Source organism: Ascaphus truei, chromosome 14, assembly GCF_040206685.1.
Source record: "Ascaphus truei isolate aAscTru1 chromosome 14, aAscTru1.hap1, whole genome shotgun sequence".
Classification (NCBI taxonomy): Eukaryota; Metazoa; Chordata; class Amphibia; order Anura; family Ascaphidae; genus Ascaphus; species Ascaphus truei.
The window spans coordinates 1,573,534-1,599,650 of record NC_134496.1 but is presented as its reverse complement, the minus strand read 5'-3'; the positions used below and the strand labels follow the sequence as shown (position 1 = coordinate 1,599,650).

Sequence of the window (26,117 nt, the reverse complement as noted above, 5' to 3'; positions counted from 1 at the left end):
GATATGCGAGGTCAATGTCACGGTAACTTATGACAAGATATAATAAACACCAAATATCTGGGTTGAACTGTACGAGGCTTAGATATAATAAAATATATTTATTCCTTAAAAAGGTGAACACAGAAATATAGTACAATTAACAGGCAAGAAGGTAACACTTACTTAGAGTTGGGGAATGGAGAAGTATCAGCTAGCAATTCTCCAGCAATCCGGTGACATTCAAGATGAAATCAGAAGAACAAGAACTGTAGGGTTGACACAGTTTATATACCTTTGTAACCCTATTCTTAACATTGAATACAGACTATTGGTGAAAAATTATCTGTATCCAATCCCTAACGTGGAAACACAGTTTTAAACCATGCCCCCCACATCTAATCAGGGGCGCCGGCCAGTCTACCTGATGAAGTATCTGGCAGAATCTTCATTGTTTGTAAGTGTAAGATATAACACTTACAAACCACTCCAGTTTGATGCTTCTCCGCCCTCATGTAAAAAGTTAGAGTGGCAGAGACTTTTGATCAGTACTTGGTTCCTAGACTTTGGGTCGCCCCCCTGACCATTTGCATTCCATTGTGTGAAGGAATCTTCACGGGTTTTTATCCCCGCTTTGGAATACAGTAATAAAGTTAAAACCCACACATATTAAAATATCCGGTTCCGTTAGGTCCAGTGGGTCCAAACTTCCCAGACCTTACTGCCGGAACTGGGACATTATAGGGTCCAAGTTTCAGCAAGCTGTGACCTTCACAACCGGAGATACACAAATAACACTTAAACCGTTTCATACTTTAACACAAAATTCTCCGCTGTAAAATAAATGACAGTTTTCCACTAAATCCCTATTGAAAACAACGGGCTCCGCCTCCATAGACTTTCAACGGTAATCCGCCGCCGTTGGCGGCTATGGGAGTCTTCCGCCATAGACTTTCAATGGGGCATCGCCGCCGTTGAAGCCTATGGGGTTTCTCCGCCATAGCCAGTCAATGGAGACCGGCCGCCATTGAAGTCTATGGGAAAAACTCCCGAACCTTTATGGTGGTCCATACTCCGTCAGGTTGGTCAGAGAGGGTCAGGAATGGTTTTGCAGCCATGCCGGAACAGCGGCTACAGGCACCCCAAACAATGGCCCTCTGGACCCTCCAGAACCGGAGATATGGGCTATGATTTGTAGGGTTTCAGACTTAGCTGTTTTCTCGTGCTGCTTCTGCCGCCGCCATTGGAACCTATGGCGCGACCCGCTCTGCCAGCATGACCAATTCTGGGGGTCCTGGATTCTGGGACCTGGTGGTGGTCGAGTGAGGGGAGGCCTAGGAACTAGGGGCAAAAAGAATTTTATTTCTGGGTGCCTTAGAACTTAAGATTCTCACGCCACTAATCAGTGATGAAAGCTCTCTTTCACACAATGTATTCGCTTTGCGGTTTCGTGGTTTGGACGGTTGCCAACTCGTTCCTGGAAAGTGCAGTTGAGGAATCTCCAGTGAAGTCAATGAGCCCATTGACTTACAATGGGAAACCGCTGCTCCTCCTCTCGGACGCCATCTGCTGGTCTTCGAGGGAAACCGGTCCAAAACAGCTAGATCCGCCATTGAAACCTATGGAGCTCCAATGGCGGCCTATGGGACCCTGCAAAATGGTGCCTGAAAAGGCGGGAAAATTAAACAAAGGGCTATAGTCACTATACAACTATTAACCCTTGCCCTCCCGGATGGATCCCGGTGTGTGTGTGGTGCAGACACTGACATTATAATGAAACATGGGAACATACATTTTCATGACATGACAAGGTGTAAACCAAATTCATGGTCCGCAGTCCAGTTAACCCCTTGCCTCCCTAGTGAGGTCAGGGGGTGGCCATATGGGGTGCAACCCCTTTAATACTGGGCCAACCCCCCTCTACCCTCTACACCTCCCCTTCTTAATGGGTGACCTGTTGCCCACTGGCCCTAACGGGGAGTGGGGCACTGCTGGCACCCTTAACGAACTCAGTCTCAGAGGGATAGTCCTGACGTGACAGTCCATCAGCATTGCTGTTTTCACTACCCTTTTTGTGCTGAATAGTAAACTCAAATTCCTGCAAGGCCAAGCTCCACCTTAGCAACCTGGCATTCTCCCGATGCCCTCTGCAGCCAACTCATGGGGTTGTGGTCTGTGAGGACCGTGAAAGCCCATCCATACACATAGGGCTGGAGTTGTTTGAGTGCCCACACAATCGCCAAGCACTCTTTCTCAATGGTGGCATAGGCCACCTCTCTGGGGAGTAGTTTTCGGCTGAGGTACACCACAGGGTGCTCTCTGCCGTCGTCCCCCACCTGGCTCAACACAGCCCCAATGCCAAAGTCCGAAGCATCAGTCTGTATAAGGAAATGTTTGGTATAGTCCGGTCCAGCCAGTATGGGGGCCCCAGCAAGTGCAGTTTTCAGTGCCTGGAAAGCACTTTTACAGGCAGGAGTCCAGGTGATAATCACAGGCAGTTGCTTCTTAGTCAAATCAGTCAGGGGTTTGGCCACGGCGCTGTACTGTGGGACAAACTTCCTATAGTACCCTGCGGTGCCCAAAAATGCCATGACCTGTTTCTTGGTTTTTGGAACAGGCCACTGAACTATGGCTTCTACCTTGGCTGGCTCTGGTTTGAGGTGCCCTCCACCCACCCTGTGCCCTAAGTACAGGACCTCTGCCATCCCTACCATACACTTAGTGGGTTTCAAGGTAAGCCCAGCCTCCCTGATCCTATCCAGCACCGCAGCTACATGTCCTAAGTGGGAGTCCCAGGAATTAATGAAGATAGCAATGTCATCTAAGTAAGCCATGTGTTGAGTGAAGGTGAAAAAACGGCGCTATCTCTATAAGTGTTTCACTACAAACTATATAGTGAATATTTTAAACAAAATCAATTATTTGTATAACAATAAAGACGTGCTCAAAATAACGTGCAGGTGTAAATATTTAAAATGTTCAAACCCCCTGCTCAAACCCAGCTGATAGGGACTGGTTTCGGTAGTCCCGCAAATCGTCACATTCGTTGTATTCCAGGGGGAGCATGGAGGGAAATAGAACAAAAAAGAGACAAAAACAATCTAAGTGTAGACGGTTATATCAAAAGGTGCAAAATTAGATATCTTGTCTTGGCTCGTATGTTGTGCCTACTTACAAGATGTAAGTTGTATACAAGCGATTTAGACACACAATGGTCTCTGCTAGGGATGTTGTTCTCCACTCTATGAAGCGGTCTCCAGTAATCAGCTCAGCAACCAAGTGTATGTGAAGAAAAATGATACCATAGTGCAGACCAATATAATGTTAAAACTAAACTTTATGATATTTAAAATTGAACACTTACAATAAAATTGATTATAATAAGCTTTGTTCACAATATTAGTGAGGAGAGAAGAGTGTATTAGCTTCCGGCTCACCCGCCTCTTCTGATGGAACTTGATGTAATCAGCCTCTCTCTGTGACCTGATGTCGCTGGCGGTGAGTGTCCTGAGGAAGCCACACACCCTTTTCTGGCGAAACGCGTAGAGTGGGAGCCGTCCTGTCAGGAGAGAGGAGAGAGGCGTGATCGCCATTCAGAAATTTCATCAGCCGCGCCCGGAAGTGACGTGACGGAACAAAGCGGAAGTGACGTATCGGCAGTGAGAGAGGCGGGATCGCCCACCCGAGAGGCAGCTCTAAGCTGCAACAGCAGAAGGGGAGTCTAACAACCCACGGGGGGACACAGCCTGGGTATACAGTCCACCGCCAGCGACATCAGGTCACAGAGAGAGGCTGATTACATCAAGTTCCATCAGAAGAGGCGGGTGAGCCGGAAGCTAATACACTCTTCTCTCCTCACTAATATTGTGAACAAAGCTTATTATAATCAATTTTATTGTAAGTGTTCAATTTTAAATATCATAAAGTTTAGTTTTAACATTATATTGGTCTGCACTATGGTATCATTTTTCTTCACATACACTTGGTTGCTGAGCTGATTACTGGAGACCGCTTCATAGAGTGGAGAACAACATCCCTAGCAGAGACCATTGTGTGTCTAAATCGCTTGTATACAACTTACATCTTGTAAGTAGGCACAACATACGAGCCAAGACAAGATATCTAATTTTGCACCTTTTGATATAACCGTCTACACTTAGATTGTTTTTGTCTCTTTTTTGTTCTATTTCCCTCCATGCTCCCCCTGGAATACAACGAATCTAAGTAAGCCATGGCATAGCTCTGCAACCCTTCCAATAACCTATTGACCAGGCGTTGGAAGGTAGCCGGGGCATTCTTCATCCCAAATGGCATCACTCAAAACTCATAGAGGCCACTTGGAGTGATGAATGCTGACTTCTCCCTAGCCTCCAGGGTCAGTGGGATTTGCCAATAGCCTTTGCTCAAATCCATAGTGCCCAGATACTTTGCCCCCGTGAGTTCATCAAGTAAGTCATCCATGCGGAGCATGGGGTAGGCATCTGACACCGTCCCAGCGTTGAGCAAGCGGTAGTCCACACAAAACCGGGTGGTCTTGTCCTTCTTAGGGAAAAAACTACCGGGCTTGCCCAAGGACTCTGGGATGGAGTAATTACCCCTAGGGTCAGCATCTCCTCTATCTCCCTTTCCATACTGGTCTTCACCTCTGCTGACACTCTATAAGCGTGCTTATGCAGAGGCTGCAGATCCCCTGTGTGCACTGGGTGTTTTGTGAGATGTGTGGTCCCTGGCATGTCAGTGAAGAGGGCCCTAAACTTAGCTAGCATGTCACTGGCTTCTATCTGCTGCCTAGCACTCAACTGTGCCCCTATCTCTACCTGCTCCACAGTGTTTCCCTGCCAAGCCTCCCCTAGGAGATCAGGTAGAGCATTGCTCGCTGGATCCTCCAGCAGTGGGCTACAAATGGCCATTACTGCTCCCATACTCGGTGCTCTGTATTCCTTCAGCATATCAACGTGATATGTCTTATGCCTCTCAGGCTCTACCTGTACAACATAGTTGTACTCATTCACCTTTCGGATGACCGGGTACGGTCCCGACCAGGCAGCCATCAGCTTGTTCTCCCGAGTGGGTTTGAGAACAAGCACCTGCTGTCCTGGGATGAATTCTCTGCTACGGGCATGCCGGTCATACCATTGCTTCTGCTTGGTCTGAGCGGCCCTAAGGTGGTCCTGGGCCACCCCCATGAGCATCTCTAACCGGTCTCGGAGATCTGCTACATACTGGATCAATCAGTAGCCTCCCCTTCCCATCCCTCACGGAATAGGTCCATGTACCCTGCGGCCATATAGTAGCTCGAAGGGGAAGAAGCCTGTAGATTCCTGCGGTACCTCTCGGTAGGCAAACAGCAATTGCTGTAAATGAATCTCCCAGTCTTTCCCCTCCGCCTCTATAAAGGTCCGAAGCTTCTGCTTCAGGGTACCGTTAAACCGCTCACATAATCCGTTTGTCTGGGGATGGTAAAGGGTAGTGCGCCGGTGCTGTACACCGCAGGCATCCCAGAGACAATGTAACTAGGGAAACCTACCCTAGAAAAAATGTTCATCAAAGCTGCTGCCACTGTCTTGGCATCTATGGTGCCAAGCGCTACCGCCTCAGGGTACCGGGTGGCAAAAATCCACCACCGTGAGGATGTAGCGCTTCCCTGACCTGCTAGGAATCATAAGGGGTCCTAAAAGGTCCATCGCTACTTTCTGGAAGGGTTCCCCTATTATCGGTAGGAGTTTCAGGGGTGCCTTCACACGGTCGCCCGCCTTACCCACTCGCTGGCAGGCATCACAAGAGCGGCAGAAATTGCCCACATCTCGAGATACCCCCGGCCAGTAGTAACGCTGTAATAACCGGGCTCGCGTTCTGTTGACCCCCTGATGTCCCGCTAACGGAATAGAGTGAGCTACCCGTAACAGTTGCTGTCGGTACCCCTGGGGCACTACTAGCTGTCGTTTACTGGTCAATCCCTCCTCTATCCCTGGGTTCCCTTCTTCTCTATACAGGAGTCCCTTATGCCATAGGCAGTGCTCAGTGCCTTCCCCTGCCTGAGATTCGGATGCCCGAAGTCTCACGCCGGCCAGGGTAGGGTCTGTCTTCACTGCCTCCCTAAACTGGGCTCCTAATTCTGGCCACCCCCCAGTCATGTCGTTGTCCGGAGAATGGGGAAGGGTGAGGGGAAACAGTAAGTCAGTCTGTGGTTGCAACTGATCCTGGCTTACCTCCCCGGGCTCCTCTGCGCCCTCCGCTAACGTTGGTCCCAAAGGCTGGGGGACTGGCACCGCCGCCATTGCCGCTGTCTGGCTTCGGGTAACCACCGCCACTGCAGCAGGTTTGGGCACTCGTCGTAGGTGCAGGTCATCAGACCCAGATCATTGCCAAGAAGAACTTCAGCATCCAAACCGGGTAAAACCCCCACCTCCCGCACACCCTGGCCCTCCCCCCAATCCAAAAAGATTCTGGCCACTTGCAGGAAACGTGGCTCTCCGTCGGCCACAGTGATCTGTATACCAGGGCCTGGGAGTAATTCCTCTGGCTGGACCATATCAGGTCGGGCCAGGGTCACTGCAGCTCCTGAATCCATCAAGCCGACTGCTTGCCGGTCACCGTCTGTGACCGGGGTGAGATGTCTGCTCCGGCCGTCCGTCTGCTGCAGGTCCGCGCTGAGATGTCCTCCGCTCCTGGCTGTAGGCACCGATGAAACCGGGACAGGTGTGGCATGGGACGTCTCGCTGGGAGTTGGTTCCATGACCGGTCCGGAGTCTTTGGTGGAAACCACCCACACACGGGCTACCGGCTTCGCAGCTGGGGTGCGTTGCCCCTGATGGGGTCCGCCGGAACGCAGGGGTTCCGGGCAATCTGGTCTGATATGACCAGGGCGGTTGCAGTTGTAGCACCAGCGCTCGTGCCGGAGCTCCCCCTGCCACCGGTAGACTGCTGCCCGCAGGCAGCCCCTGAGTCCATTGGGGGGATTGGCACACTTTTTGACCGGTGCCGCCGCCATCGCCGCCTTGGCTACTGCTTTGGTGGGCATCAGGGCTCGGCAGGCCACATAGTCGTCTGCAAGCCTCGCCGCCTCCTGGTAAGTCTTGGGCTTCTTGTCGTACACCCAAGCCCTCACCGCCGCCGGGCACTGTTGCATGAGCTGCTCCTGAAAGATGAGGTCCAGCAGGCATTGGTAAGTCCATGCCTCATAGCCCTCCACCCAGCATATCCCGTACAAAGCCATGTGGGTCACGTAGGTAACATAGGACTCCAAGGGCTGCCTCTCTTCCTGCCGGAATTTACCCCGGTAGGCTTCAGGGGTAAAACCGTACTGAAACAATAACAGTTCTTTCAGGTGTTCATAGTCATCAGCATACTCATCTGGAAGCGCCATCATCGTCTGCTTAGCCAAGCCGGACAGTAAGGGGTCCAAACGTGCAACCCGATGCTGGGGAAGCACTTTGTACCGCTGGCACTGTGTTTCGAAGTTCTTTAAAAAACTGTCGAGCTGATCAGTAACTTCCATGAACTTGGTGAGACTGTGCTGATCCAGTTTGAGTTCATCTTTGTTGGGTTGGACAGGGGGGCAATAAGCGGGTCTGTTCACTGCCATAGTGATAAACTGCAGCCGCTCCTCCGGTATCCCTCTGTCTCCCCATGCAGTAATCAGTGCCAACATTTCAGGGGTGAATGGACTGGTAGCCGCAGCAACCAGTACCCCTCCTGTTGCACAGCTCCCGGGAGGTGCACTCGTTCCCTCCCAGAGATTCCACCGCCCCGGCACTGGGTTCCTTCCCTGATCTCCGGGTGGCTGTATAAGGGCAAGCTGAGCCGTATCCTGAGGCTCTGCAAGCCGGGCTTCATAGTCACCGATTGCGTCAACCATGTCTGCGACCTCCTGGTTCTCATAGGGCAGTCCATATTCATGGCACTTGTCTTTCAGCTGAGCTTGGGTCCTCATGTTGGATGAGTCTTTAGCCTCGCTCATGGTTCACGGTCGCAGCTGTGAGGTGGTGTTACAACTTGTGTTAACTGTTGCACTACTGTGTGCTCAATATCTTTAGTCCCAGGAACTCGCAATTCCCTTCGAGTTCCCACTATATTACAGGGTCCCGCAGTACACTGTAATACAGGTTCAGTTCATTCCCGCCGCTGCCACCAGTTAATTATATGCTTGTCACGGTAACTTATGACAAGATATAATAAACACCAAATATCTGGGTTGAACTGAACGAGGCTTAGATATAATAAAATATATTTATTCCTTAAAAAGGAATATAGTAAAATTAACAGGCAAGAAGGTAACACTTACTTAGGGTTGGGGAATGGAGAAATATCAGCTAGCAATTCTCCAGCAATCCAGTGACATTCAAGATGAAATCAGAAGAACAAGAACTGTAGGGTTGACACAGTTTATATACCTTTGTAACCCTATTCTTAATATTGAATACAGACTATTGGTGAACAATTATCTGTATCCAATCCCTAACGTGGAAACACAGTTTTAACCCATGCCCCCCACATCTAAATCAGGGGTGCCGGCCAGTCTACCTGATGAAGTATCTGGCAGAATCTTCATTGTTTGTAAGTGTAAGATATAACACTTACAAACCACTCCAGTTTGATGCTTCTCCGCCCTCATGTAACCAGTTAGAGTGGCAGAGTCTTTTGATCAGTACTTGGTTCCTAGACTTTGGGTCACCCCCCTGACCATTTGCATTCCTATGTGTGAAGGAATCTTCGCGGGTTTTTATCCCCGCTTTGGAATACAGTATTAAAGTTAAAACCCACACATATTAAAATATCCAGTTCTGTTAGGTCCAGCGGGTCCAAACTTCCCAGACCTTACTGCTGGAACTGGGACACTATAGGGTCCAAGTTTCAGCCCGCTGTGACCTTCAGAAACAGAGATACATACCACTTAAACCGTTTCATACTTTAACACAAAATTCTCCGCTGTAAAATAAATGGCAGTTTTCCACTAAATCCCCATTGAAAACAACGGGGTCCGCCACCATAGACTTTCAACGGTAATACGCCGCCGTTGGCGGCTATGGGAGTCTGCCGCCATAGAATTTCAACGGGGCATCGCCGCCGTTGAAGCCTATGGGGTTTCTCCGACAATAGCCAGTCAATTGGGACCGGCCGCCATTGAAGTCTATGGGAAAAACTCCCGAACCTTTATGGTGGTCCATACTCCGTCGGCTTGGTCAGAGAGGGTCAGGAATGGTTTTGCAGCCATGCCGGAACAGTGACTGCAGGCACCCCAAACCATGGCCCTCTGGACCCTCCAGAATCGGAGATATGGGCTATGATTTGTAGGGTTTCGGACTTAGCCGTTTTCTCGCTTCTGCCAGCACGACCCTTTCCGGGGGTCCTGGATTCTGGGACCTGGCGGTGGTCGAGTGAGGGGAGGCCTAGAAACTAGGGGCAAAAAGAATTTTATTTCTGGGTGCCCTAGAACCTAAGATTCCCACGCCACTTGACATTGACCTTGACTAATCAGTGATGAAAGCTCTCTTTCAGACAATGTATCCGCTTTGCAGTTTCGCGGTTTGGACAGCTGCCAACTCGTTCCTGGAAAGCGCCTTTGAGGAATCTCCATTGAAGTCAATGAGCCCATTGACTTACAATGGGAAACCGCCGCTCCTCCAGTCGGACGCCATCTGCTGGTCTTCGATGGAAACAGGTCCAAAACAGCTAGATCCGCCATTGAAACCTATGGCTCCAATGGCAGCCTATGGGACCCTGCAAAATGGTGCCTGAAAAGGCGGGAAAATTAAACAAAGGGCTATAGTCACTATACAACTATAAACCCTTGCCCTCCCGGATGGATCCCGGTGTGTGTGTGTGGTGCAGACACTGACATTATAATGAAACATGGGAACAGGGGAACATACATTTTCATGACAAGGTGTAAAGAAAAAAATGTGAACAAGCGCTAAAGTCTAAATACCAATGTGTATACAATAACAAATAACTTATAATAAAGAAAGGCTGCCTGGTAATACTGCCAGTACTAACAGAAAAACGTGAAAAAGAAAAAGAAACCTGGCGCCAAATAATCAATGGAAAGTCCTGTACCCCTACAGAGTTGCACTATGATCTTTGTTTGTTTGTGTTTTTTTCATTACATGGCCTGTTGAGCAAGTGTGCGGACCCTATGAGGAAAACAGGACTTTCCATTGATTATTTGGTGCCAGGTTTCTTTTTCTTTATGACAAGGTGTAAACCACATTCCAGGACCGCAGTCCAGTTAACCCCTTGTGTGATGGATTGGATAAAATGCCTATTTCTTCATCTGTAATACTTTGCTATGATTCCTTACTCAAAATGGCTACCACGGCTACCCCTGCCTTCAAGTAAGGAAGATGGCACCGAGGAATTCCCCTCAAATGCTGATGTGTCCAAGAAAACCTACAATAACAAGACCATAAATCATAACAACAAGACCATACAAGGACAAGACCTAACAAAGAACCACTGAGATAGCTCTTTTGCATACAAACCCCCTCCCATACAACCCCTGTATATGAACGCAGGCTGTGTAGGAATAAAGTCAGACATTATCATCCTGAACTCCTGTGTGTCAGCGTGATATTTTCTCAGTGCATGCACTATATATATATATATAGGGAAAAATAATCTGGACGGGGACAGATACTCTGCAGACGGTTGTTCTGATCCAAATCAGCTGGCGCTCTAACGTGGGGCCCTGGGTTGTGAACCAACAGACAGCCGTGCACAGAGGGACCGAGGTGGACCAAATGCGGACGCGGCAGGAGACTGATCACCTCTGGAGTACGGTAAGATAACATTTATTATCTACCGATACGCACTGTCTCCGCTGTTGGTCTATTTCTGTGTCTCATACGGCTCTCCGAAGGTCACCTAAAGACAGGTAGATATCTTGCCCAGAGCCCGTTTTAAACTCAAACCTGTTACCTAGACTATCTGTCACTCGGTATATGTTTATATGTTATATGTGTTAGTCAGTGCCGCAAGTGGGAGCCCGGAGTGGAGTGGGATTTTTGCCGGCTGACTAGGGGTCTTGTCAATGTACGTTGTAAACTTGGTGGAAGGAGGGGTAAAGGGGGAGTAAGGTATAGTCGGTTCAGAGAGGAAACACGGTAATCCCGGTAGTGACTGTGCGGTTGGCGCGTTGCAAGGGAAGGAGTGTTAAAGTTGCGCGTTACGCTTGGTAACTGCGCGGAATCCTGTCGATTGATCCCTGAACAACCTTTCCCTCTCTCGTAATCAAGTTGTATGTTATGTCCAAAATGTGTTTGTGTATTAGTGTTGAGAATTCATGAGGACGGGTGGGGATTGTTGAGAGTAGAAGAGATAGCCCAGAGGTGCTTGGGCGATAACCCCTAGACGTTAAACTGCCCGAACTCCTGTTTTTTCCGCGTTAAGGTACGCTTTGCAGTAGGAAAAAGAAAGTGAATAGGAAAGAAAAAGCAAGTGGATTTTGGGATACTAATTAGACACTGTGTATATTATTTGGAAGGGAAATAAAGTGTTATAAGTGAAGGGAAAGAAGAAGAAGAAGGAAAAAAAAAAAAAAAAAGCAGGGCATTTTTGCTAGTAATTGCAGTATAGAGAAAAAAAAAAAAAAAAAGTGCAGTTTTAACATTTGAGCACAGGCAAGTAAGACAGAGAAAGGAGTCTTAGCCTGCCACCTAGTGGCCGAGAGAGAGAACAGAACGGAAAAGAATGGGACAGCCCTGGTAAACTTTTTATTTGAAAGGTTTGTTCGTACTGGCCACACGAATGGGTCTTTTAAAACCAGAAAATATTCTTTTTCCTTCTGTTCTAATGGCAACTAGAAAGAGGGGTCTTTTTCTGTGGGAGGGAGAAGTTCAGTGAGCGCAGTCTTGTGTGTTTTTGAATCCCACAGGGAAACATACCTTACATTAGTATGAGTCAAAATAATTCTGTTGAGGGACAGAAGGGTCCCGCTGCATTTATTTTATCATTGCCAGGACAGAAGTTAATATAATAACAAGTGAAAAAACAAAGCAAGTAGGCTGTTTAAAGTATGTAGTATTACTGCAGCAGAAGGCAGGTTACAACCAGAAATGTGGCGAAAGATATTGAAAGAAAAGAGAGGAATTTTGAATGATAACAACCTGCTGAAGATAGCAGAAGCCTGGTTTAATGTTACCAAGGCTGTCCAGAGAAAAATGGACCGAGCAGGAGATAGAAAAGGGAGGGAATGTTGTTTTAATTGTGGTGTGACTGATTTATCTATACTCACTCCTTTGTTACCTTCGCTCCCAGCTCCAGCAGCACCCCCACCTATACAACCCACTACCCCGCCCACGAATGACAAACCAATTTTGACTGTTTATGTAGCACAACTATATCCTGTGATGCAGGCGGATGGTTCCTATTACACCCCGACTGTGCCCCTAATGCCCCTGATGCCAGTCCTTTCACCCCAAACAATCACTACCCCAGCGGTAGGGATTCAAGTCTACCCTGACACAACAATAGCACACAGACCCAGCAGCAGTGTCCACTATAGTACGCCTGGTAGTTTTGACTCAGATAGTGAGTCACAGGCCGTTGCACAGGAGGCAAACATGACCTGGAATATTAACCCCAGACCCCCCCCCAGTACCCGACCGCTGCCCAAGGTTATATGGGCAGACGCCCAAGCAGGTAGAAGGCGCCCCAATAATGTATGTCGCCTCACCCCCTTCCTGGTAGACACAGGTGCAGCCAGGAGCGTAATTAGAGCTGCAAACATACCTGACCCTTCCTATTTGTCTGATATTGATGTTTCATGTGTGGGGGTAGATGGCACACTGCGCTCTAGCCCATTAACACGACCCCTGCAGATAGGTCCCTACCCTGAACTATTTGCACGATTTGTAGTTTCCTCTACCTGCCCGCTTAATCTGCTTGGAGCTGATGTTTTGTCCAAATTATGATCCACAGGCCCTGAGGATAACGGGCACCTAACGGTACCGCCCGTTGTTGTACAGCTCAAACAAGGGGCCCCGCTTCCCCGTAAACTGCAATACCCCTCTTTTCCCTGTGAAGAAACGCACTGCAAAGGGTGAACCTGATAAGTATAGAATGGTTCAAGATCCTCAAGCAGTAAAAGATGCAACCATTGTACGATGTTTTAACAACAAATCTTTTCCAGATGACCCCAGAGGCTTCCAAGAATTTTACTGTTCTCAAACAGGTAATATCCTCTGCCCCTGCCTTGGGCCTCCCAGACTATGATTTACCCTTTAAGCTTTTCGTATCAGAACGAAATGGACATGCAACTGGAGTGTTAACACAGCCACACGCTGGCCGATGTCGACCTATTGGTTATTACTCCAGCCGTCTCGACGCTGTGGCTCGTGGTGGACCGTCCTGTCTTCGTGCTGTCTTTGCTGCTCAAGCACTGCTGGATAAAACTTCGGATATCGTTCTAGGGCATGACCTCATTCTCCTGGCACCACATGACATTGCTGCTATTCTCAATCAGACACAGCCAAAACATCTGTCCACTGCCAGACACCTCAGGTTGCAATGCTCGCTTCTCATTCCAGATAATGTCACACTTCTCCGGTGCCAAGTGCTTAACCCCTCCACTCTTCTTCCACTTCCCGAGGGGGGAGATGTGCAGGGACACGAACAAGAACAAAACACAGCTGGAGTCGACCTACCCCATGATTGCTTCGAACTCATGAAGCTAGAAACTGCTCATCTGCCCACGGTGAGTGAAAAGCCGATACAGAACCCAGATCTAATTCTGTTTGTGGATGGTTCTCGATATGCTGATCAACAAGGCACCTGCCATACGGGTTATGCTGTCAACACAGACTCTGTGGTCTTACTGGAGAGCACACTACCGTCAACAGCATCCGCACAAGAGGCTGAACTACAAGCTCTCACTGCAGCGTGTAAACTGGCAGAAGGACAAACGGCGAATATCTACACTGACTCTAGATATGCCTTTGGTGTAGCACACGATTTTGGCGTCATTTGGCAAACCAGGGGATTTCTGACAGCAGCAGGAACACCAGTGAAACACAGCTCAGCCATACAAGCTCTGATGGACGCCCTACTCCTTCCAAGCCATGTGGCCATCCTAAAGGTAAAAGCCCATGGGAAACTGAACACAGAAGAAGCCAGAGGAAACCATCTGGCGGATGCTGCGGCAAAACAAGCTGCCAGCGGGATACGAAAAGTGGAAGATCGAGTGGACACGACAAGGATGGTTCCGTTAATGCAGAACCTCCCAGTGAATCGAGAATATCTGAAGAAGTTGCAAGAATCTGCAACAAAGGAAGAAAAGAGGTGCATCGCCCCAAGAAGGAATTTATGAGTACAAAAAGAAACTTTGTCTGCCACGGGAACTGTATCCTGCTGTGGTACAATGGGCACATGGAGCAGCACATCTCTCAAAGACTCTTATGAATGCACTGATCGACAAATACTATGTGGCGCCTGGAATTATCCCAATGACTAGTAATTTCTGCAAATTATGTACAATTTGTGCAAAGTGTAACCCAGGATGTGTGGAAAAACCACCGCAGAAATACCTTGCAAGGCCCCGCTTTCACTGCTACGTTAGCTAAAGAAATTTGGTCCGCGCTAGGGACCACCCTTGCTTTCCACACCCCATACCATCCCCAGAGTAGCGGAAAGGTAGAAAGAATGAAGGGCACACTGAAAACTAGAATGTTGAAAATGGCCCAGGAAACAAATATGCCCTGGCCAGATAGTCTACCCATTGCTTTGTTCAGTGTTCGATACACCCCACGAGGGGAACATGCTCTATCCCCATTTGAGATACTGTTTGGTACTGCCCCCAAACTTGGTTGTTACTACCCACAGCAGTTACAGATGCAGTCTGATGTTTTGACCAAATATGTAACTGCCCTAGCGCAAGAACTAACCAATATGCATGGTCGAGTGTTTTCTTCTATTCCAGATCCAGATCTAGATACCGGGACTCATAAACTCGTGCCCGGAGACTGGGTACTCGTGAAGAAATTTTGTAAGGAAACACTCCCTAGAGCCCAGATATGATGGTCCTTTTCAAATTCTGTTGACCACAGGGACATCAGTCAAACTAGCTGGCAAGAAGGTTCCAGCTCCCAACGAGGACACCTCAGAAGGAAAATGATGCTATATATCTTTTGTTTGTTGGGTCTAGGGGGGGGGGGGCACAAAAGGTTGCTATCACCCAATATGAAGGGGTAGTCACGTTTTGGTATAATTCATACAATACTCATGTAGCTACCTTCTCCTTTGATTATTGTAATATAGTCTGCTGCCCCTCAACACATTGGCAATATAATCGATATAGCAATGCCGGTTTCAGGTCTACTTATATATGCGTAACGGATTCCTACTGGGGAAAGGAATGTGATTACTGGGGAGCAGTAGGATGGAACACGGGAATAGATTGGGGATACCGACCACAAAATGGTCTAGCAAGGAAAGACGGGATAGCAAAAGATTCTTGCCCAAATAGGTATCGCAATAGTTATTATTTTTGTTTTGTTTGTGATTATTGTCTGCTGTGTTCTCCCATGTTTTAAAAAGTTCATGACCAAAGCTGTTGACAATAGCACTCCTACCCTTTTTCTGCAGTCAGATAATAATACTCCACTCTTGGAAGATGGTCCATTTACTCCGTTACAGTCCCTCCCAGTTAAGTACAATAGTATAAATCCAGAGGGACAGCATCTGACTTCCTTATGTGCAAAGTCTGTGGCAAGGGGGGTCATGGACAAGCCATGACTCGTCTAACGTACAGCACAAAAGAGTTCCCAGGCACATCTGGACAGATGAGTTAGTATACATCTAGGGACAGACTCAGAAATAGACATTTCAAGGGGGGACTGTGATGGATTGGATAAAATGCCTATTTCTTCATCTGTAATACTTTGCTATGATTCCTTACTCAAAATGGCTACCACGGCTACCCCTCCCTTCAAGTAAGGAAGATGGCACCGAGGAATTCCCCTCAAATGCTGATGTGTCCAAGAAAACCTACAATAACAAGACCATAAATCATAACAAGAAGACCATAAAAGGACAAGACCTAACAAAGAACCACTGAGACAGCTCTTTTGCATACAAACCCCCTCCCATACAGCCCCTGTATATGAACGCAGGCTGTGTAGGAATAAAGTCAGACATTATCATCCTGAACTCCTGTGTCAGCGTGATATTTTCTCAGTGCATGCACTATATATATATATATATAGGGAAAAATAATCTGGACGGGGACAGATACTCTGCAGACGGTTGTTCTGATCCAAATCAGCTGCCTCCCTGATGAGGTCAGGGGGTGGCCATATGGGGTGCAACCCCTTTAATACCGGGCCAACCCCCCTCTCCCTCTACAGTCAAGGAATAGCCAAGGTCGGGGAGCTAGAGGGGGTACGAAGACAAGCCGGGCCGGTGACGAGATCTGAAACTAGAGAGAGCTGGGCACAGGATCCAAACAGCACGAACCAAACGAAACTATGCAGAGCGAGGTTGCAAAGGAGCTACAGGGGTAATATAGTGTGGTAGACCAATAGGCGGAGGAGGTAGGGCAGGGGTGTGCAGGAAAGTCATGTGTGATAGGACAGAGGGAGATTGCAATGTTCGTTGCAGCTGAGCAGCTGAGAGGGACGGCCGTGGATCCCGCGTAGGGCGGTGGGAGGAGTATGGAGTGAATAAATTAGTGACATGCGCGTGCGCTCCGGAGGGTTTGGTGGCGGTGAAGGAGAGAGCCGCGGAGGAGCGGGAGGCGAGACTACCAACGTTGCGGCGTGCGAGGTGGGAGACAGAGGCAGCCGGAGCCGTGGGAGTCTGGAGAGGTAAAAAAGGGGCACGCTGTGGACGGCGTGTCCCCGATTCCTTACAGTACCTCCCCCCTTGAGGATCGGTCTCAGGACGATTCACCCATGGCTTGTGTGGGTATTTGAGGTGGAAGAGTCGAAGCAGCGTTGGGGCGTGAATTTGATCCAAAGGTATCCAGGAGCGCTCCTCCAGACCGTAACACCTCTAGTGGACCAGAAATTGCAACTTGCCTCTGGAGAAGCGGGAGTCCAGGATGAATTGAACCTCGAATTCTGATTGTCCTTGATAGGTGATGGGTTTAGGCCTACGGACACTACCGAAAAAGCGAGTATTCTGGACACAGAGTTTCAGCAACGAGACGTGGAAGACTTTGGGTATCTTCATAGCGGCGGGCAATAGAAGTCGATAAGCCACTGGGATTAAAGTCACGTGGGGTAGTAACCTCGCATATATCCAGACTGGGTAAATTGTAATTTCTCCTTACTCACTGCAATATTGCTCTTCTGGGCTGTGGAAATGGAACAATGTAACGCTTTGCCGCACGGTATACAACCGGCATCTCCTCCCATCCTCGCTGTTTATGGGGTCACGTGGGGTAGTTGACTCGGGTCTCGTGAGATCCGCAGTGGTTGCTGCTCACACACGAACTCCACTATACCGCACATGACTTCACCGTTGAACCTCCAAAGATCAGTCGTGTGATCCTTGTTGGTATAGTGTTCAAACTATCCGCTGATAGGAAAGCTCAGAGAGCGCTGGGAGAACAGTGTGTGGTATAGTGGAGTTCAAGTGTAAAAATACTGACTAATTTTTTTTCTGCCGCCGCCATATAACTCCTCTGCTGCCCTGCTCCGCTCTGGCCGGCCACCATCTTCTCCAACTGCCCACCTCTACTGCTCCCACATACTGTATCGGCACCCTCCCCCCCATAAACATCATGTGCCGCCTGTTTCCGTGCCTCTGGTTTACACATTAGCTATATGTATAATTACACATCTGTATATAGGATTCTTCCAGTCAGTTTAGCAAAAAGGCATCAGATCCTAACCTCATTGTTTCCGTGGCTCACTGTTAGTCAACCACTACCACATGAGCACAGTAGTGAGTATTTAAATCCAGCTTCTAGCAGGTCTCCATATCAGTTCTTCTCCCTGAGGAAGCAAGCTGTTGCCTTGAGAAACTCATGGGAGGATTATGGACTTGGACAGCATCCGCCCTCCGTAATGCCACCCACTCTGAACACTGAACACCAGACGCAACTCTGTACCAGGACTGCCGGATGCAGAAAAATTACCTAAGCTGAATGTTGGAGGACCGAGGAGGAAGCCACAGCACTGTAGGAATGCCTAATGCACACTGGTGAGTGTATTACTTTATCGTTTTTGTTTAATAAAAGAGTTTTTTTTTTTTTTTTAATAAAAGAGCTTTTATACTGCACCATTGGAGGCTTTTTTCTGCGCCCTCGTTCCAGATCTACCTTTTAGTCCGGTTCTATACTGCTTGCGCGCGCGGCAATTTTAGTTGGCTGAGGTTAGTCAACCATTCTATAATGGTGCCGCGTCCGCGCACAGCAGGGAGAATGGAACCGACCAACAGGGGGGAAGATGGAGAAAAAAAAGAATTTGCACCGCTACCGCCGCTGAAATGTTTGTATATGTGTGTATATATGTATGTATCTGTGTGTGTGTGTGTGTGTGTGTGTGTGTGTGTACAATGTTATTAAAAAAAATTATTAAAGTATTTATTTATTTCAAAACGTATTTAAACACACACACACACACACACACACACACACACACACACACACACACACACACAAAGTGTGCGGCACGTGCACGCACCGCCGCACAGGCACGGCCGCACACAGTATATAACGAGCCTTACTTGAATAGCAGTTAGTTTATGCCAGACAGGGGTGCGATATCTTGTATCCCAGCTTCGAGAATCACACCCATCATTTCCATTAGTTACATTTGTCCTTTCGTGAAACATGATCAAGTAAATTCTTATTATATTTTAATACATTTTGTGGTGTACAGCTTGGTATCTTTAGTTGATATTTCTCAGAAAATCCCAAAAGACTGAATTGCAAAACAAAAAGCAACATTAGGTTGAAAAAAAAAAAACAAGCAGAATTTGTTTATTAAAATAAATAAAAATAAGCAGAAACTTTCAGTGGGGCAGACTTTGCGTGACACTGTATTTTTATTGTTGTGCTTGACTACTCTTTGGAAAAGTATTGGCTTTGCTCATGATCCTACTTAACAGCACAACGCTAATAACGTAGAACAGCGGTGCGCAAAGTGGGGGGCGGAAGATTGTGCTGGGGGGGCGCGGGCAGTTGCAGAGGCCCCGCGCTCTTCCCCCAGGCATCTAAATTAAATGCCGGGGGAACGCGTGAGGCCCCTGCAACTGTTTACTTACCGGGATTCAGCCGTCTGTGTTGCGTCGCCATGGCAACATGGCGTCAATAGATGCCGTGGCACCATGTGACCTGACGTCACAAGCCCACGCAGCGTCATCTGACGTGGATGAAGGTAGGCAGGGGGGCGCGAGAGCCGGGGGCAGAGAAACAGGGGGGCGCAGCACAAAAAGTTTGCGCTCCCCTGACGTAGAACATACTTGTCTTTGTCCTGCCGGTTCCTCTCACCCTGCAGCAACTATTACATAATACGTTCTGTACAGAACGTGCATCCGAGTTCATGGTAAACAAAGCAGCTGGTTAACGCCTTTGCTGCCAGAAACAACCGATACATCCTGTACATGGTTATACACTGAAGAATAATGAGATCAATATACTGTACACACTTATGTGCACAACATGTACCAACAAATTGCAAGCCAGTGCCCAAAGGATATACCCACATATAATTCGAGATAAAGTCCAGTAACAGTGTTTCCTCCACCATCTGGGAGATCACCCTACTTTTAGCAGTGTTGTGCTGATTACCTGCTGGTTCACAGGATGCCGAGCTTTCCGCTGTTGTCATTGGGGAAGACAGGACAGGCTTCTGGGGTACATCACTGATCTTTATCTCACATGGTGCTCCATCTGCTGCAGGCTCCAGGGATGTGGAGACAATCCCTGCAGGAGAACTTTCTTCCACTCCCGCGGATAGATTGCAGACCAGGCCGGAATATATTTGAACACAGGAACACTTTATTTGCCAACAGCATACAGAGCATATACTGCACAGCACACTTCTTGGGCTTCACCCTCAGGATGGTCCCTGGACATCCACCCCAGGCTAATGGCACCCGGGGCAGTCCTGGCTCTTCCTTGACTCCCTAATAGAGCCAGGAGCAAGGTATCACTCCTCACTCCCCCAAAGGGGAGGGGACAGTAGGTGCCAATGCTCGGTACACCTCTGTGTGAGTACCTGTCTCTCTCAGGGGTAAAGTCACAGTACTTAAGTAGCTGCACACCTACATTTAGGCAGAGTGGGAAGTTCCAAGGTCTGAGCCCAGGATTGGGCAGAACACAGGCCTTAACCTACCTCCTTCCCTGTCACTCAAGGCAGCTGCTTACTGTGGGGAAAACCCAGTACTATTGATCCTGACACTGCCTGCACTTTTACCAGGGCTTTCATGTCAGGCATGGCTACACTCCCAAAGTACACTATGTGGAATGCCAATAGGGGGTCTCTGCAGCCTTCCAGGGGTCTCTGCAGCCTTCCAGGGGTCTCTGCAGCCTTCCAGGGGTCTCTGCAGCCTTCCAGGGGTCTCTGTAGCTCGCCAATGTGGAAACTTTTTTTTAGCATCTTTTCTTTAAAACAGCAAAACAGGTGAAATCTTACACGTTTTTTATTTATTTATTAATAAAGCAGTTCTATAGTATTAGATAATACTGACTTTTTTTTGTTTTGTTTTTATTCAACTCTTAATGAAAATGTTACTGAGTTTTAAAGCATCCTTTGATTTAAATAGCAGGCTTCAGCCCACCTCCCAAGCCGTGCAAGATTTTTGCAACACTTTGCTGTTTGAGATATATTGTTGCAAATGTTCCCAGCAGTTTGAGCTGTAAATTGTAACAATTGATGTTATCTTAGTAATATAAGGATATATTGTAGCTGCTGAGTTACACTGACTGAAGCAGCCATTATGTTAGTCACACAAGCAGGATTTTGACAGATTTATAACAGGAGCACCAAACGATTGCCAAGCTTAGGTAAGAATGTAGAATTACAGTGTCACATACTTTCCATATAAAAATAAACAATAACAGGTTGGAAAGTAGTATTGCTGCTTTAAGTCGTACATAAAACCTTGAAACAAGCATACAAAAGATCCCAAGATACTTTAGTAGAGCACATTTTAATCTAACATATAAAACAATCAGAGGCCATTTATGAATTCACAAAGTATCAATAGTATCATCAAGTAAACAAAGTCTTGTTCTGGTATAACTACGGTTAAAGATACAATTTCACCCAAGATTAATTTTGAGCTAAACACATTACATTATATAGTGGACAAACAATTACTACGCTAAAATAAAAGTGCCTACACATTAAGCGGCGCAAACTCTTTCGTGGCGCAAAATTGGCACATGGAAATCTCATTTGAAATTGCTCGTGTGCGGGTATGTACTAACCCGACAATTCTCAATCTGCACCATCAACACATTTTCATTCTTGGTGCACAGAAATGGACAGCACTAGGCGTATTGTTGTAAATGGTGTGTACTAAAAATAAAATACTCTCTGACGAAGCGCTACCATAAGCGTGAAACGCGTTAGAGTACTTACTTTGTTTGTGCCATGTTACCTTTACAATAACTAGATTTTATTTAGTCTTTATATTGTAGCCCCTTCACCTTTTCGCTGCTGTGCTTGTTTTTGCTACTGAATCTCTAATAAAAATAAAAGTCTGTTAATAGTGTTAGTTAATAATGAAGTTGCTATGTATCAATCAAAATATTTTTGAGTGCGACATGGATGATTTATTATGTAGGTCAGTGGATTTGAACCTTATTTTGGTTGGGGAACCCCAGAATTCGATTGCAAAATTCTGGGGAACCCCCACCCAAGTCTCTCGCGCCCCCGTTTTCGTTTCTCTTCCCCCTCACACTCTCCCCCTTATGCTCCCTCTCTCTTCTATGCACACACTTTCCCCCTCTGACACACACACACACTCTCTCCCTCTCTGACACACACACACACACACACACACACACACACACACACACACACACACACACACACACACACACTCTCTCTCTCTCCCCCCTCCTCCACACAGTCACACAGACACACTCTCTTCCCCCCCTCCACACACACACACACACATTACCCCTCCTCCACAGACACACACACTCTCTCTCCCCCATACAGACACACACACACTCTCCCTCTCTCTCCCCACCCCCACACACTCTCTCACCCATACTCTCTCCATCTCCCCCCCAACACACACGCACACACGCACACAGTCTTTAAGGGAGCCGCTCTCACACTGATTTTCCTCTCTCTGTCAGCTGGAAGTTGATGGCAGAAGCAGGGAGAGGAAAGAGCAGTGAGCTGCTGCCGCAAGTTATCCCAGCTCTCCTCTCCCACTCTGGCGGCCGGCCGCAAAACACCGGTTGAAAATCACTGATGTAGGTTAACAAAATGTATTCCTTTCACAGTATGGTTTAAACAGATAACACTACACAAATTATTTTTAATTACCAACAATAGTTATCAATTAAAAAAATACTGAAAATGCTGTTTAAATTTAAAGCGTATCAATCAATTCAAAAATATCTAAACCCACTGACGTTTCAGGATTGTCACTACATGAGAGACTCCATAGTTGTAATTTTCCCTCCCAGAACCCCCCGTTTGTCTCACCCACACTGTTTATGGGGTTCAATCCCAAGTGAGACTAGAGACATCAAACTGGACCTAAAGCTTCATGTTACTGTATACACTATATTATTCTATCACCAGACAGCAGTGTTTTTTATGGGTGCTTTCTCCCCGTTGAAAAGATTGAGGAAAGTTTCGGATTGGCCTTTTATACAGTATGATAACTACTATTGTGCATTTTGCAAATAGACTACAGAACCTAAATTAGAAAACCTATTGAAAAAAATCATAATAAAGCAGGCAGATCCACTATTTCAAACTTGAGTTTTTCACATTATTGTAACAACAATATTTTGTGCTAAGAGGGCCTGAACCTTTAAAATCGATACAACATTTAAAATGTAGCACGATTTACTAAAAACAGTGCCAAGCCTTAGAGGCTCATATAGCTAATCCATGTCATTATAATAATTCATATAGAAAGCCAAAGTTATTTCAGTGGTTTATTTCAGTGGATTGGACTTCATCATTGGATCAAAACAATATTCTCTGTATGCATCATGTTGAATTATTAAATTACCATTAATATTGAGAGTACTTCACCCTGGATGCACCCAATTTGATTTCTTCAGGGCAAGGAGTGTCTCAATAATTATTTCTTTAAAAACTCTTTGGGGCTCAAAGAAATGAAATCGGGGCCTCTGCCATCCTGTAAAACTAGAGCTTGTTGGTACTTGAGTTGCTCGCGAGATTACATTAGCTGCCAAGGAATAAGAGGTCTACAAGTAGAGGCATCCCGTAAAACAAAGGAATGCTGGATATTTCAGCTGTCTCACTAAGTGACTGTGGGATCAATTTACAAAACCAGAGCAAAATTAAAGCAGGAAAAACAGCACCAGATTTTTTTAATATATATAAAATATATATTATATAATATATATATATGTAGCCAGGTCCCCGGTTACCTCCCTCACCTCCGCTGTGCGGCCGAGAGTTGTTGGCGGCGATTGAGTCGCTGATGGCTCGTCTGAGGTGCGGGCTAGTGCAAAGAGCGCTCCGGGGGCCCCGTGGATGTATGCGTGCGTAGGGCGCCGCCATGTTGGAGATCGCGCCTGCGCAGTGAGTCCGAGTGAGGTGACCTCTTCAAGCAGTTCGGGTACGCGCAGACAGAAGCACGCGAAGGGCAGCTATTAGGATAGGGCTCTTAGCTGGGACTACGATTCCCATGAGCATTTGGGGAGTCACATGTTCCTTGAGAGCCAATAGTTACATAGTTACATAGTAGATGAGGTTGAAAAAAGACGTACGTCCATCAAGTTCAACCTATGCTAAATTTAGACAACAGATACTTTATCCTATATCTATACTTACTTATTGATCCAGAGGAAGGCAAACAAAAAACCCCATTAAGGGGAAAAATTAATTCCTTCCTGACTCCAAGAATTGGCAATTGGATTAATCCCTGGATCAACATCCTTCCCATGTATACTTATTTGGTATATCCCTGTATACCTTTCCCATCTAAAAAGATGTCCAACCTTGTTTTCAACAAATCTATTGTATCTGCCATCACAGTCTCCATGGGTAATTAATTCCACATTTTAATTGCCCTTACTGTAAAGAACCCTTTCCTTTGTTGCTGGTGAAATTTCCTTTCCTCCAACCTTAAGGGAAGGCCCCGAGTCCTTTGTACTGCTCATGGGATGAATAGTTCGTTTGAAAGCTCCTTGTATTGTCCCTGAATATATTTGTATATAGTTATCATATCCCCTCTTAGACGCCTCTTTTCTAATGTAAATAAATCTAATTTAGCTAGCCTCTCCTCATAAGTTAGAATGTCCATCCCCTTTATTAATTTGGTGGCTCTTCTCTGCAGACTCTCTAGTTCCACTATTGCTAAGCCTGCTCTCTACAAGCACTCCTAAATCGTTCTCCATCAAGGATTCCCCCAATATATCCCCATTTAATTTGTAAGTCGCCTTTTTATTCTTGCATCCCAAATGCATAACCTTACATTTATCTGTATTAAACCTCATTTGCCATTTACCTGCCCTTGTTTCCAGTCTCTCCAAGTCCTTCTGAAGAGAAAGTACATCCTGCTCTGATTCTATTACCTTACACAATTTAGTATCATCAGCAAAGATGGAGACTTTGCTCTCGATCCCAACCTCAAGGTCATTAATAAACAAGGTAAAAATCAGGGGTCCCAGTACCGATCCTTGAGGTACTCCACTCACGACTTTAGCCCAACCTGAAAAAGTTCAATTTACGACAACCCTCTGTTGTCTGTCCTTTAACCAGTTTTCAATCCAGGTACATATATTATTACTGAGTCCAACTTTCTTTATTTTATACACCAACCTCGTGTGAAACCGTATCAAAAGCCTTTGCAAAATTTAAGTAGACCACATCAACTGCATTACCCTGGTCTAAATTCCTACTTACCTCCTCAAAGAAACAAATAAGGTTAGTTTGGCAAGAAATATCCTTCATAAATCCATGCTGACTATTACTAATAATTTTGTTTTCCACTAGGTATTCCTGAATATTATCCCGTATTAAACCTTCAAGTAGTTTCCCTACTATTGAAGTCAGGCTTACAGGTCTGTAATTACCCGGGTGTGATCTAGCTCCCTTTTTAAATATAGGCACCACATCTGCTATACGCCAATCTTGTGGCACTGAGCCTGTGGAAATTGAGTCCTTGAATATTAAATATAATGGTTTTGCTATTACTGAGCTTAACTCCTTGAGAACTCTTGGATGTATGCCATCAGGGCCAGGTGCCTTATTTACTTTAATTTTTTCAAGTCGCTTATGAACTTCTTCCTCAGTTAACCAATTGTTCATTAATATGGAGATTGTGGCTTCCTCCTGTGGCGCTACTATTGAACTTGATTCTTCCCTGGTAAACACAGAGGCAAAGAATTTGTTTAATACCTCTGCTTTTTCCTTATCTCCAATAATCTGCCTACCCATCCCACACTGAAAGGGTCCTATATTTTCTTTCCTCATTTTTTTGTTATTAAGATACTTAAAGAACTTTTTAGGGTTTACCTTACTTTCTATTGCAATCCTTTTTTCATTATCCATTTTTGCTAATTTGATTGCCCTTTTGCAATTTTTGTTACATTCCTTATAATTCTGATACGATGTCTCTGTCCCTTCTGACTTAAAGAATCTAAACGCCTTCCTCTTCCTGTCCATTTCCTCCCCTACCTCTTTATTTAGCCACATTGGTTTTGACTTATTTCTTTTATACTTATTACCCAAGGGTATACACTGATAAGTGTGCTTTTCTAACAATGTTTTAAAGACTGCCCATTTATCTTCTACATTTTTCCCTGCAAAAACATCATCCCATTGTGTTACTACTAGATTAGACCTCAGTTTATTAAAATCTGCCTTTCTAAAGTTTAAGGTCTTTGTTGAACCCAAGTAATCTGTTTTTTGATAATTTATTTCAAATGAGACCATGTTATGATCACTGTTACCCAAATGTTTCAGGACTTGAATATTTGTTAATAGGGTTGAGAGATTGCGGCTGACAGGATAGGGAAGTGAGAGCTG

General features: G+C 46.4%; 1 protein-coding gene across 6 annotated transcripts in view; it reads right to left on the bottom strand.

The window, feature by feature from the left end:
- The window catches only part of KLHL24 (kelch like family member 24), a 101,113-nt gene that overhangs the window by 60,597 nt on the left and 14,399 nt on the right, over positions 1 to 26,117 (bottom strand). Inside the window, exon 2 of one of the 6 annotated variants that reach the window (XM_075569486.1) lies at positions 163 to 1,317. The exons of the other annotated variants lie outside the window; for them this stretch is intronic. The gene's annotated coding sequence lies outside the window, so the exon portion shown is untranslated. The remainder of the gene's footprint in view (positions 1 to 162; positions 1,318 to 26,117) is intronic. 6 annotated transcript variants of the gene reach the window in all.